Raw genomic sequence first — 13,095 nt, 5'->3', positions numbered from 1 at the left:
TTGGGTTTTTTGTTTTTGTTGTTGTTGTTGTTGTTGCTGTTGTTTTGTTTTCCGGGTGTTGAGTACTTGATTCATTTGAAACATCTGGTGGGATAGGTTGTCAGGTCATAAGTCATTCTAAATACACGAAAAGTTGTATTTCTTCCCTTATTGTCTTAGTTCTTTCACACTGCTATGACAAAAATGCCACAGACTGGGTGCCTTATAAACAATAGACAGCTACTTCCCTCAATTATGGAATCTGAAAGTCTGAGATCAGGGTGCCAGTAAGATTGGGTGAAGGCTCTCTTCTAGCTGTAGGCTGTCAACTTCTTGTATTCTCGCTTGGGGAAGGCAGAAGGGAGTTCTCTCAGACCTTGTTTAAAAGGCACTAATCCCATCATAAGGACTCCTCCTTCATGACCTAATCACCTCTCAAAGGCCCCAGCTACTAGAACCATCACATTGGGCATTAGGATTTCAGCATATGAATTTGGGGGAGACACAAACATTCAGACCATAACACTCATCTTCACCTCACTGTGCTTTATTGTCCTAAATTATTTACATCAAAAAATGGAATAAAGACAGGATTTTAAAACCTCCCTAGAATTAGCCATTTGAAAAAATAACTGATAATTCAGTACTTCTTTAAGAAATTGATTCCTGTCATATTCCTTAAAAAATACCCTGAAACCGGGGCACCTGGGTGGCTCAGTCGTTAAGTGCCTGCCTTCGGCTCAGGTAATGATCCCAGGGTCCTGGGATCAAGCCCCACATCGGGCTCCCTGCTCCACAGGAAGCCTGTTTCTCCCTCTCCCACTCCCCCTGCTTGTGTTCCCTTTCTCAATGTGTCGTTCTCTGTCAAATAAATAAAATCTTAATAAATAAATAAATAAATAAAAATACCCTGAAACCTTGCCACATAATAACATCCTTCAAAAAAAAAAATCAATGTTGGGGCACCCGGGTGGCTCAGTTGCTTAAGCAACTGCCTTTGGCTCAGGTCATGATTCTGGAGTCCCAGGATCAAGTACCGCATTGGGCTCCCTGCTTGGCAGGGAGTCTGCTTCTCCCTCTGACCCTCTCCCCTCTCATGTGCTCTCTCTCTCTCTCTCTCTCAAATAAATAAATGAATAAAATCTTTAAAAAAAATCAATGTTTGTAGGCATAATGGAAATAAATATATTTATTACTCAAAGTGAATCCATTCTATGAATTGCATGTAGCTCTGTGCCTCCTGCCATTCCCACAGGAAGAATAACCTGAGTTTTCTGGAATGACAATCAAGGATGTAAAGGGAAAGGGCATTCTTAGATGGCCCAAGACTCAGAAATCAGTCCATCAATGGTGTGGGCATGTGTGATTCAGTTAAGTGCTCTGAACCTAGTCTGTAAAACCTGTAAAATCATGATTTCCAACCTACTTATTGCTTTTCCTAAACTTTATGACAGAAGTTAGGTGCTAAATTTTGCAATTTAAGGCTTTGAAAATGTTTCTATATGTATTCTTTACAAAGCCATGCTGTACTGAGTTTTCAACATTGTAACATAGGCCCCTGTTATGAGAAGGCTAAATCATTGAAAGAAACAGGTAGTTGATCCGTGCATTTTCAGCTCTCTGGGTGTCTGTGCCTTTTTCCAGGTGACTGCTATTCCTCCATCAGGATGTTGAGTATATTTTCCCACCCCTTGATGATGAGTTTGGCCATTTGCTTTGTTTTGACCAATGGAATAATAGTGGATATGATGCAAGAGGAAGCATGAAAACCTGGGCTTGCTTTGTTGTGCTTCTGCCATTACAATGAGGATAGACCCAGCTAGCCCATTATCCCAGGAAGAAGGTGAGGGTCACGTGGAGCAGAAGCACAGCCAAACCAGCTTCCTCATAGCCCATGCCAAGATACATAAGTGAGCCCAGGTCAAGATGAGAAGTAGGCCAACTTAGCTGAATTCTTCAGACACTAAAGAAATAAATGTATAGAATTATATGCCACACAGCACACAATTTTGTGGCACTAGCTCACTGCTATAGGTCGGTAAAAATATATAAAGGGGAAGAGGAGAGAGTTTGGCTTCTTATAAAGTGTTACTTCTCCTAGATATTATGAGTTATTTTTTGAACCAAAAAATGTAAAAGTAAAAAAAAAAAAAAAAAAAAAAACCATAAAGGTGTCTTACCCCCAATATACAAGCTACATATTCAGTGGGGTTTATTTCATAATATTATAAAGGTGATAGTGGTGAAATATAATACTGTTGAAATAGATGAAAGCTTTATTTTTTTATCATAAAGCTACATATCTGTTTGAAAGTATACTTTTATGTATCAAGAGGCAGGCAGAGAGTAATTACCACCTGACAATGCATTACTGTCCAGGTATTCAACTGAAGGTTCTATAATGCATCAAAACTATTTTTGTTTTGGGGCGCCTGGGTGGCTCAGTTGTTAAGCGTCTGCCTTCGGCTCAGGTCATGATCCCAGGGTCCTGGATCCCAGGGTGCTGGGATCGAGCCCTACATCGGGCTCCCTGCTCTGCCGGAAGCCTGCTTCTCCCTCTCCCACTCCCCCCTACTTGTGTTCCCTCTCTCGCTATGTCTCTCTCTGTCAAATAAATAAATAAAATCTTTAAAAGAAATTAATAAATTGATAAAACAAAAAATAGTTTTTTTCAAATTAATAAATAAAATCTTTTAAAAAATTAATAAATTGATAAAACAAAAAGTTTTTTTTAAAGATTTTATTTATTTAATTGACAGAGACACAGCGAGGGAGGGAACAAAAGCAGGGGGAGTGGGAGAGGGAGAAGCAGGCTTCCGGCAGAGCAGGGACCCCAATATGGGGCTTGATCCCAGGACCCTGGGATCCCAGGACCCTGGGATCATGACTTGAGAAGAAGGCAGACGCTTAACGACTGAGCCACTCAGGTGCCCCTTATTACTTAATTTTTAACTCAAAGAACTGATATGCACATTGTACATAGTTCTGATTATACAGACATCAAACTTATTCTTTTTATCCACAGATCCTAATAACCTGTTTTACGTATATTAAAGAAGCCCCTCTAGCCAACTAGTTATCTAAACATATTAAGATGAAAAGACTGGTTAAAGTTAAATTTCCATAGTTAAAGTAAAATTTGATAGTAAATTGTGTAGGAAATATTTTGATTTGTACTCCCATTTGAAAATTAGAAGAAAAAATATTATTAAAAATTTATTTCGGGCGCCTGGGTGGCTCGGTTGGTTGGGCGACTACCTTCCGCTCAGGTCATGATCCTGGAGTCCCAGGATCGAGTCCCACATCGGGCTTCCTGCTCGGCGGGGAGTCTGCTTCTCCCTCTGACCCTCTTCCCTCTCGTGCTTTCTATCTCTCATTCTCTCTCTCTCTCTCTCAAATAAATAAATAAAATCTAAAAAAAAAAAAATTTATTTCATTATATATTAACAAAATTCTGGTTATAACAGCAACACACTAATTGTTAGAATGAAGAAAGGCAGAATCAAGTATTGGTTGAGATTTTTGTTTAAAATACTTCTCACAGGGGCGCCTGGATGGCTCAGTTGGTTAAGCAACTGCCTTCGGCTCGGGTCATGATCCTGGAGTCCTGGGATCGAGTCCCACATCGGGCTCCCTGCTCTGCGGGGAGTCTGCTTCTCCCTCTGACCCTCTTCCCTCTCGTGCTCTCTGGCTCTCATTCTCTCTCTCTCTCAAATAAATAAATAAAATCTTTAAAAAAAATAATAAAATAAAATACTTCTCATAGGGCACCTGAGTGGCGCAATCAGTTGAGCATCCGACTCTTGGTTTCAGCTCAAGTCATGAGCTCAGAGTTGTGAGATCAAGCCCTGCATCAGGCTCCACACTTGGTGGGGCGTCTGCTTCTCCTCTCCCTCTGCCCCTCCCTACTGCTCTCTCTCTCTTTCTCTCTCTCTCCGTCTCTTTCTCTCTCTCAAATAAATAAATCTTAAAAATGAATAAATTAATTTAATTTAATATTTCTGACAAAATTATTAGGTACTAAATGCAGTGTGGTATCCTGAATTGGATCCTAGAACAGAAAAACTGAGAAAAATTTGTGAAATCTGAATAAAATCTAGAGTTTAGTTAGAAGTAATATGTGTTAATTTCTTAGTTTGACAAGTGTACAAATAAATGTAAGTTAAGAATTGACATTAGGGGAGGGACACCTGGGTGGCTCAGTTGGTTAACTGTATGCCTTTGGCTCAGGTCATGATCTTAGGGTCCTGGGATCAAGCCCTGCATTGGGCTGTTTGTTCAGTGGTGAGTCTGCTTCTCCCTCTCCCTCTGCCTATGTGATCTCTCTCTCTCTCAAATAAGCAAATAAAATCTTAAAAAAAAAAAAAAAGAATTGACATTAGGGGAAACTGGTAAGAAGTAAACAAGAACTCTTATAGTTGCAACTGTTCTATAAATCTAACATATTACAAATGAAAAGTTTATTTCAAAATTATTAGGTGGCATGACATGACATTCTTCTCTCACTTTAACAACATAACCACAAAGAGATTCATTTGTGCAGAAGTGTGTGAAGGATGTACCAATTTTCCCAAGGACCTCACTTAGTCCCTTGAGACAAATCTTTCTCTTTTATTTTTTTTAAGATTTTATTTATTTATTTGACAGAGAAAAAGCAAGAGCAGGAACACAAGCAGGGGGAGTGGGAGAGGGAGAGGGAGAGGCAGGCTTCCCACCAGGCAGGGAGCCCCATGAGGGACTGGATCCCAGGACCCTGGGATCATGACCTGAGCCAAAGGCAGACGCTTAACAACTGAGCCACCCAGGCGCCCCCAAATCTTTCTCTTTTAAAGCACCTATCCTACAGTAATCCTTGTAATCTATTCAACCTCATAACTGTAGGAATACAGATAATTAATATTGGGAAGGCAGGGAACCCTGCATCTCCACTTTTCCTACATTGTAAATACATAAAAATTTGAGGAAACAGAAGAGCCAATGAGAATTGGCAGCCAATGAAAAAAGAAAAAGGTCCCAACAGAGATGTAAACAAGGTATACAAACTGTATTTAGAGATTTTCTTCCTTCCATGGAGCATGATGTCATAAGACTGTCAGAAGCATGTGACCTTAATGACTAAATCCTTCTCTCTCCAAGTCTGTGGCTTCACAGGAGGCAGGAATTTACATAGGCAAAAAGAAGTTACAACACAGGCCCATACCCAATTATGATGTGATTCCCCGAACACGCTTATGTTAATTTTTTTCAGATTCTCACAAAAGGCAAGATCATAAGAAATGCTAATTCTCACAGAATTCCAGAGTTCCTGAAAATTTGTCTTTGGACCCCAACTTGAGAAGCATTGCTTTAAGAGTTTAGCAGAGGGATACCTGGATGGCTCAGTCCACAGGGCATGCAAACTCTTGATCTTGGGGTCACTAGTTCAAGCCCCACATTGGACATAAAGCTTACTTAAAAAAAAAAAAAGTTTAGCAGGAAAAAGAAAAAGGCAGTGTGGTAATAGTGGTACAAAGCACAACTACAAAGTCAGAATTCCAGTTTGTAACCCCAGCACAGAACTTAATGACTTTGTGAACTTCTACAAGTTACTTTTTCCTCTCTGTGCTTCATTTCCCTCACCAGTAAAAGGAGATGGTAGTTATATATCTTCCTGATGGTTGGTTGGCAGGATTAAATGAGATAATCTATGAAAAGAAGATAAAATTGCACCTGGCACTTGATTCTTCCTACTCTGCCTTAGTGCTATATACACAGCCAGTCTTATGCTAAGGAAGAGGAAGCTGATTAAGCTGATTAAGGAATCATAGAGCTAAGATCCCCCTTACTTTGTTATTTTCTTCTTTAAAGGTTTTAAGGAGCTCCTTAAAATAACACTATTTTTGCTTTGTCTTCACATAGTGGGCAGCTCCTTTTCTTATCTACACTATTCCTTTAGTTCCCGTGAGGAAACTCTTATGTGCAGATAAAAGTGGCAATTCATTTCTGGCTCGATTCAATCATAATCATATTGTCAACTTTACAAGATGTTAATTACAAAATAAGAGACAATTTGTTGTGTTTTATGAGGCTGTTATGACATGCCTAGTATGCCCAGTGAGTGAGCCAGGAGGTTGAAATGCAAGTGCTTTGGGCTGTTCCTTACTATGTGTTAATGGCTCAATTAAACATACCTTAAAGGAGTTTCATCCTACTCCATAGTGGGTGTTTAATAATTTGTTTTGTTAGGAGATTTTGCCCTGAGCAAGTCCTCTGAGGCTGAAGGAATTTTTTTTTTTAATTTTTTTATTGTTATGTTAATCACCATACATTACATCATTAGTTTTTGATGTAGTGTTCCATGATTCATTGTTTGTGCATAACACCCAGTGCTCTATGCAGTATGTGCCCATCACCAGGCTAACCCATCCCCCCAACCCCCTCCCCTCTAGAACCCTGTTTGTTTTTCGGAGTCCATCGTCTCCCCCTCCGACTTACTCCCCTTCATTCTTCCCCTCCTGCTATCTTCTTTTTTTTTTCTTAACATATATTGCATTGTTTCAGAAGTACAGATCTGTGATTCAACAGTCTTGCACAATTCACAGCGCTCACCATAGCACATACCCTCCCCAATGTCTATCACCCAGCCACCCCATCCCTCCCACCCCCCACCACTCCAGCAACCCTCAGTTTGTTTCCTGAGGTTGAAAATTCCTCATATCAGTGAGGTCATATGATACATGTCTTTCTCTGATTGACTTATTTCACTCAGCATAACACCCTCCAGTTCCATCCATGTCGTTGCAAATGGCAAGATCTCATTCCTTTTGATGGCTGCATAATATTCCATTGTGTGTATATATCACATCTTCTTTACCCATTCATCTGTCGATGGACATCTTGGCTCTTTCCACAGTTTGGCTATTGTGGACATTGCTGCTATAAACATTGGGGTGCATGTACCCCTTCGGATCCCTACATTTGTATCTTTGGGGTAAATACCCAGTAGTGCAATTGCTGGATCGTATGGTAGCTCTATTTTCAACTGTTTGAGGAACCTCCATACTGTTTTCCAGAGTGGTTGCACCAGCTTGCATTCCCACCAACAGTGTAGGAGGGTTCCCCTTTCTCCACATCCCCGCCAACATCTGTCGTTTCCTGACTTGTTAATTCTAGCCATTCTGACGGGCGTGAGGTGGTATCTCATTGAGGTTTTGATTTGGATTTCCCTGATGCCAAGCGATGTTGAGCACTTTTTCATGTGTCTGTTGGCCCTTTGGATGTCTTCTTTGGAAAAATGTCTGTTCATGTCTTCTGCCCATTTCTTGATTGGATTATTTGTTCTTTGGGTGTTGAGTTTGATAAGTTCTTTATAGATTTTGGATACTAGCCCTTTATCTGATATGTCATTTGCAAATATTTTCTCCCATTCTGTCGGTTGTCTTTTGGTTTTGTGGACTGTTTCTTTTGCTGTGCAAAAGCTTTTTATCTTGATGAAAGCCCAATAGTTCATTTTTGCCCTGGCTTCCCTTGCCTTTGGCGATGTTTCTAGGAAGAAGTTGCTGCGGCTGAGGTCGAAGAAGTTGCTACCTGTGTTCTCCTTTAGGATTTTGATGGACTCCTGTCTCACGTTTAGGTCTTTCAACCATTTGGAGTCTATTTTTGTGTGTGGTGTAAGGAAATGGTCCAGTGTCATTCTTCTGCATGTGGCTGTACAATTTTCCCAACGCCATTTGTGGAAGAGACTGTCTTTATTCCACTGGACATTCTTTCCTGCTTTGTCAAAGATGAGTTGACCATAGAGTTGAGGGTCCATTTCTGGGCTCTCTGTTCTGTTCCATTGATCTATGTGTCTGTGTTTGTGCCAGTACCATACTGTCTTGATGATGACAGCTTTGTAATAGAGCTGGAAGTCCGGAATTGTGATGCCGCCAGCTTTCCTTTTCTTTTTCAGTATTCCTCTGGCTATTCGCGGTCTCTTCTGGTTCCATGCAAATTTTAGGATTATTGTTCCATTTCTTTGAAAAAAGTGGATGGTATTTTGATGAGGATTGCATTGAATGTGTGGATTGCTCTAGGTAGCATTGACATCTTCACAATGTTTGTTCTTCCAATCCATGAGCATGGAACGTTTTTCCATTTCTTTGTGTCTTCTTCAATTTCTTTAATGAGTATTTTATAGTTTTCTGAGTACAGATCCTTTGCCTCTTTGGTTAAATTTATTCCTAGGTATCTTATGGTTTTGGGTGCAATTATAAATGGGATCGACTCCTTGATTTGTCTCTCTTCTGTCTTGTTGTTGGTGTATAGGAATGCCACTGATTTCTGTGCATTGATTTTATATCCTGCTACTTTACTGAATTCCTGTATGAGTTCTAGCAGTTTTGGGGTGGAGTCTTTTGGGTTTTCCACATACAGTATCATATCATCTACAAAGAGTGAGAGTTTGACTTCCTCTTTGCCTATTTGGATGCCTTTGATTTCTTTTTGTTGTCTGATTGCTGTGGCTAGGACTTCTAATACTATGTTGAATAGCAGTGGTGAGAGTGGACATCACTGCCACGTTCCTGACCTTAGGGGAGGCTGAAGGAATTCTAAAGCTCTATTTCCAGACATGTTCCATGGTTCCTCTCACTCACCCCCTCACAGGGAGGAGTATCTGGAAAAGCTTTCACTGCAGTCTGTGGCCTTGATTCTCAAGACCAACGAGAAACAGGGCCAATTTAAAGGAACTCCATAATTGCCCTCATAACTGATTTGGACAGAACAGACACACTTAAATAAATGCTAGAGTATCTTATTTCTCCACAAAGAACCCCATCTCTGCTATTTAAGCCAATATTTATGTGAAGATTTTCCCATTTTTCTTTGCTCTCTAGACATATTGGTTCAGATCTCATGGCTGAAGTTCACACAGGAGATTCACTATATTATTCTTTTTTTTTAATATAAAACAACAGAAAACCTAGTTCCAAGTTAATGTTTCCAATATCAGCTTTTTTAAAATTAATAGCTAAAAAAAAATTAAATTAAATTAATAGCTACATAATCAAATTAAAATGCCATTTTTAAGGGGTGCCTGGATGGCTCAGACGGTTGAGCATCCAACTAATGATTTTCACTGGGGTCCTGATCTTGGGGTCATGGGATGGAGCCCGGTGTTAGGCTCCATGCTTGATGTGGAGTCTGCTTGAGATTCCACTTGATATTTCCTTGGCCCTTCCTCCATCACATGCTCTCTCTCTCTCAAATAAATAGTATCTTTTTTTTAAATGTCATTTTTAAGAAGAAAAAAAAAAGAATAGTATAAAGTTCTTCTGACCTTAAATAATTGTGTTCACTACTTAATAAGTATTTGGATTTGAAACTTTTCCTCACCTGTCATGTATGATAGTTGCTCTATTTTACCCTGGCATCATACTCCCTACTCAGTTTCCTCACCCTTCTTCAGGGGGCAAGGGCAGATTCTCAGTAGAAAAGACTCCTTGACTTTGCCCTATATTCTCCACCCCTCTAGAAGGGGGCCATGTTGGAAGTATCAGTACTGAAAGCACTAATTTGAAACAACAAGAATAAACAGATGTTTAAGAAGCATAATTTAGAAGCCATGACTCCTCACACTGCTTCTGATTCCCTGTCTCAAAGTAAGCAGTCCTGAAAGCTTGATAAAATACACAGAGAATCCACCAGCTACAGCAAAGAACCAGAATCTCACGTATTGGCTCGCATCAAGCCCTCACATAACCTTTAAGAGCCTTATTCTTGACATCTCCTCATTTATTGAGCACTGTGAGCAGAATCTTCTGTTAAAATCATCTATGCAATGAGAAGCATGGAAATGCTTTGCAAACTTCCTCTCTCCTTCTCTGAGGTTCACAAAACAAAATGACGTATCCATCTTGGTACCACCCTTGTATCTTGTCTTCAAGGAACCTACAGGAATATTTCCTATTTTCCTCTGTGGTTCTGCAGAGTTCCCATATCTTAAAGCTTTGGTGTCCAAGTCCTGCAAGTGGTTGCTTGAAAGACCTAATCATTTCATTTCTACCTAAGAACTAAAAATGGCTTAGCTAGTTATAAACACAAACGTGCTGAAACAATGGCTGGATTAAATAACTCCTTTAGGGCACCTGGGTGGCTCAGATGGTTAAGCGTCTGCCTTCGGCTCAGGTCTTGATCTCTGCATCCTGGGATGGAGTCCCATGTTGGGCTTCCAGCTCAGTGGGGAGTCTGCTTCTCCCTTTCCTTCTGCCTCTCCCCACTGCTTGTGCTCTCTCTCTCAAATGAATAAATAAAATCTTTTTTAAAAAATAAATAAATAACCTCTTTAATTGAATATCATGCTACATTTCAATATACTTTTTTAAAAAGCTGTTTTCTTTTATTTGGACTTGGAAGTCTGTTGTAAAAAATATATATAATCTTGAGAAGAAAATTAACTGCACAACTGGCCAGGATATGATTATAAAATAGGTGGAGTAACATTTGTTTAGAGAAAAGGCATTCTATAGTTAAAAAAGAGAACAAATACCTCATTTGTCTCATTTGATTTTCTTTCCAAAGGTCTAACTAAGATTTTCTAGGGGACATAGCTTTTTTGTTTGTTTGTTGGTTTGGGGTTTTTCTTTCTGCAACAGAATAATAGGTAGTCCACAAACTTAATATTCATGTATACAGTTTATTATAAAGGAAACTTTAAGCATTGTCATCACCATTTTGTGAATTGGAAAACCTTGCCACATACAATTTAGATCCTATGACCTGTCATTAGCCAAAATGTTTAATAGTAAAGCGACTTCTTCCCCAGGGCAACACCCATTCCACTCAGTGCTCCATACTGCCCTCTCCTGGTGGATTTTCTGCAAAGCTCACATCTCACACAGCTGAGTCCCAAATCCTAGACAATTAAAGCAGCGGACAGACACACATGAACTTCTGTTCACCTCTGAACCAAAAATGAAAAAGAAAAGGAATGGAAAAGGGAAAAAAAGAGAAGAAAACATTTGGATATGTCTAGATTTGGCAATTCAAATGATATTAGAATCATTCTTCATCTACCCCCCTACCACTTAGTTCCTTAGTTCCTTTTTCTCTTCTTTCTTTTTGTTCTTTGTTCAAGAAATAAACTCAAAATAGCTAATCACAATAGCTATGACTAAATGGTTAGGAAGAAGGAGCCCAAGTTTGAAGTTGTTTTGTTTTTAACAGAATGAAAAAAAAAATCCTAAACCCAAACCCTGTAATTCAACCCAACTTGTCACTACCCTCTGATTAAAGCATTTTTTAAAAAATAACAGATAGGAAGCTGAGATCTGCATTGAGATAAAGATGGTTAGCATAGATCAAAAGGAATTGTACATATGTCAGATTAAGTGACAGGATGTGGGGAAGTGGTAGGTCCCATATCCAGTTACTTTATGCACGAGTACATTTGCTGAATGCAGGTACTCTAACAGGCTAGTTGCACATAGACCGAAACCAGGGAAATTAATGGAAAGCAATCTATAATGGTTAGGGTGTTTGTTCTGATATGGATCCAAGACCACATATCTCCTAATTAGTAATATTACTGTAATTCTTTATAACTGTCTATCTTTCCCTGCCCAGGACAATAAATTGTCTTTGAATCTTTCATCTGGCATTTCTGAGGGGGTCAGCGTTATGTTGTAAGTACTCTATATCCCACATACATAAACTTAGTAATTAGATATAGACAAGTTTCCCAGCCAATTAGAAGAAGAAATATTTAAAATCTTCTCTCTCACCAAAAAAAAAAAATTCCATCTAAGGCATTTTGGGAGACAAAAGGGGCAAATGATATAGAATGTCAGTATCAGTGGAGCCCAGAAAAGAATACTTAGCTGGTTTTGAGGTGAAGTGGGATTGGGGAGAGAAGAGGATAAGAAACAAGAATAGTTTACTTGCTAAGTAAAATGGAAAAATCATACAAGGGTTATTTTCCAGGAAGGGTGAGTTACAACAGAAGAGTATTTCTTAAGACCACAATTAATGCCACGTATTTCTTTGGGATCCCATTCATATATTACCATTCATAATGAAGGTGATCTTGGCTAATCAAGGCCAGACTATAAGTCAGAGAAATTAAAAACCCATGTTAGGGAAATTCTATGGGGCTTAATACAGGGATTGCTTCCTTACTTAATGTAGTCACTAAGATCTAAAATTCTAGAGCTGGAAAGACCTTCCCATTTACCTTTAATCCCAGACCTGACTAACCCATTTTAGTAATAATCAAATCAAATCACCCTTTAGCTAAAACAATTGCATACCCTTAATAATCCAACAGGCTAGGACTAGGAGGAGGGGAATGAGGCACTTGCCTTCAGGCACAAACTTAAAGGGGGCCAGGGGAGGGGGTTCCAAAGCCTTAGGAATCAAGATAAATAATATTTCAACTTCGCCTACCCAAATGCCTTCTCTGTTGAATCCTGTCTTTATTTAAAATTTTGTTATATTGCTCATCATGGATTTTTTGCATTGATTTTGGTTTTTTTATATTATTTATCTTGATAATTGAGGTTTTTGGCACTTAAATTTTGCACCTTAAAGCAAATACTTCACTCACCTCACACTAGTCCTGGACCTGTAAACCCATTTCACTATTTATATAATTTCAGAATCAGAAATTTTTTCCTTACGTCTAACTCAGGGTTTCCCAGGCTTGACGCTATTAGACATTTTGGGGCCAGATAATTCTTTGTTGTGGGGGTTGTCCTATAAATTATAGGATGTTTAGCAGCATCCCTGGCTTCTACCTACTAGATGCCAGTAACACCCTCCCTCTCCCTTCCACCAAAAATGTCTCCAAATTAATCCTGGTTTAGAACCATTAATCTTCCCAAAGTCTCTTATGCTACAAACCACCCCGTTTCTTCCTGTTGTGTCCTCAGTAGAAATAGAAAGCAGCTTTTCATCATCTTCCAAATAACCCCATGAGATTCTTTGCTTTGTAGAGTGTGTGTTTACTTATAATCTGATTAGAGTGATGATAATTATGTTAGTATGTCTAGACTTACCAAGGTCAAAGCCCTGGCCTCTGTAAGGTTTATTCCTGTCTAATATCTGACATCTCAGTAGACCACTTGGCCATCCAAAGCAGTAGCTTCTTCCAGAAGTTCC

General features: G+C 39.3%; 1 long non-coding RNA gene across 3 annotated transcripts in view; it reads left to right on the top strand.

Annotated features, from left to right (window-relative positions):
* Nucleotides 1-13,095, top strand: part of LOC113937242 — a 55,655-nt gene that overhangs the window by 4,616 nt on the left and 37,944 nt on the right. For 2 of the 3 annotated variants that reach the window (XR_003524558.1, XR_003524560.1), the window contains exon 3: nucleotides 11,563-11,621. The exons of the other annotated variant lie outside the window; for it this stretch is intronic. This is a non-coding gene — a long non-coding RNA (uncharacterized LOC113937242). The remainder of the gene's footprint in view (nucleotides 1-11,562; nucleotides 11,622-13,095) is intronic. 3 annotated transcript variants of the gene reach the window in all.

Source organism: Zalophus californianus, chromosome 8 (genome assembly GCF_009762305.2).
Source record: "Zalophus californianus isolate mZalCal1 chromosome 8, mZalCal1.pri.v2, whole genome shotgun sequence".
Lineage (NCBI taxonomy): Eukaryota > Metazoa > Chordata > Mammalia > Carnivora > Otariidae > Zalophus > Zalophus californianus.
Note: the sequence above shows the minus strand (reverse complement) of the source record. Positions and strands in the feature narration are given on the sequence as shown.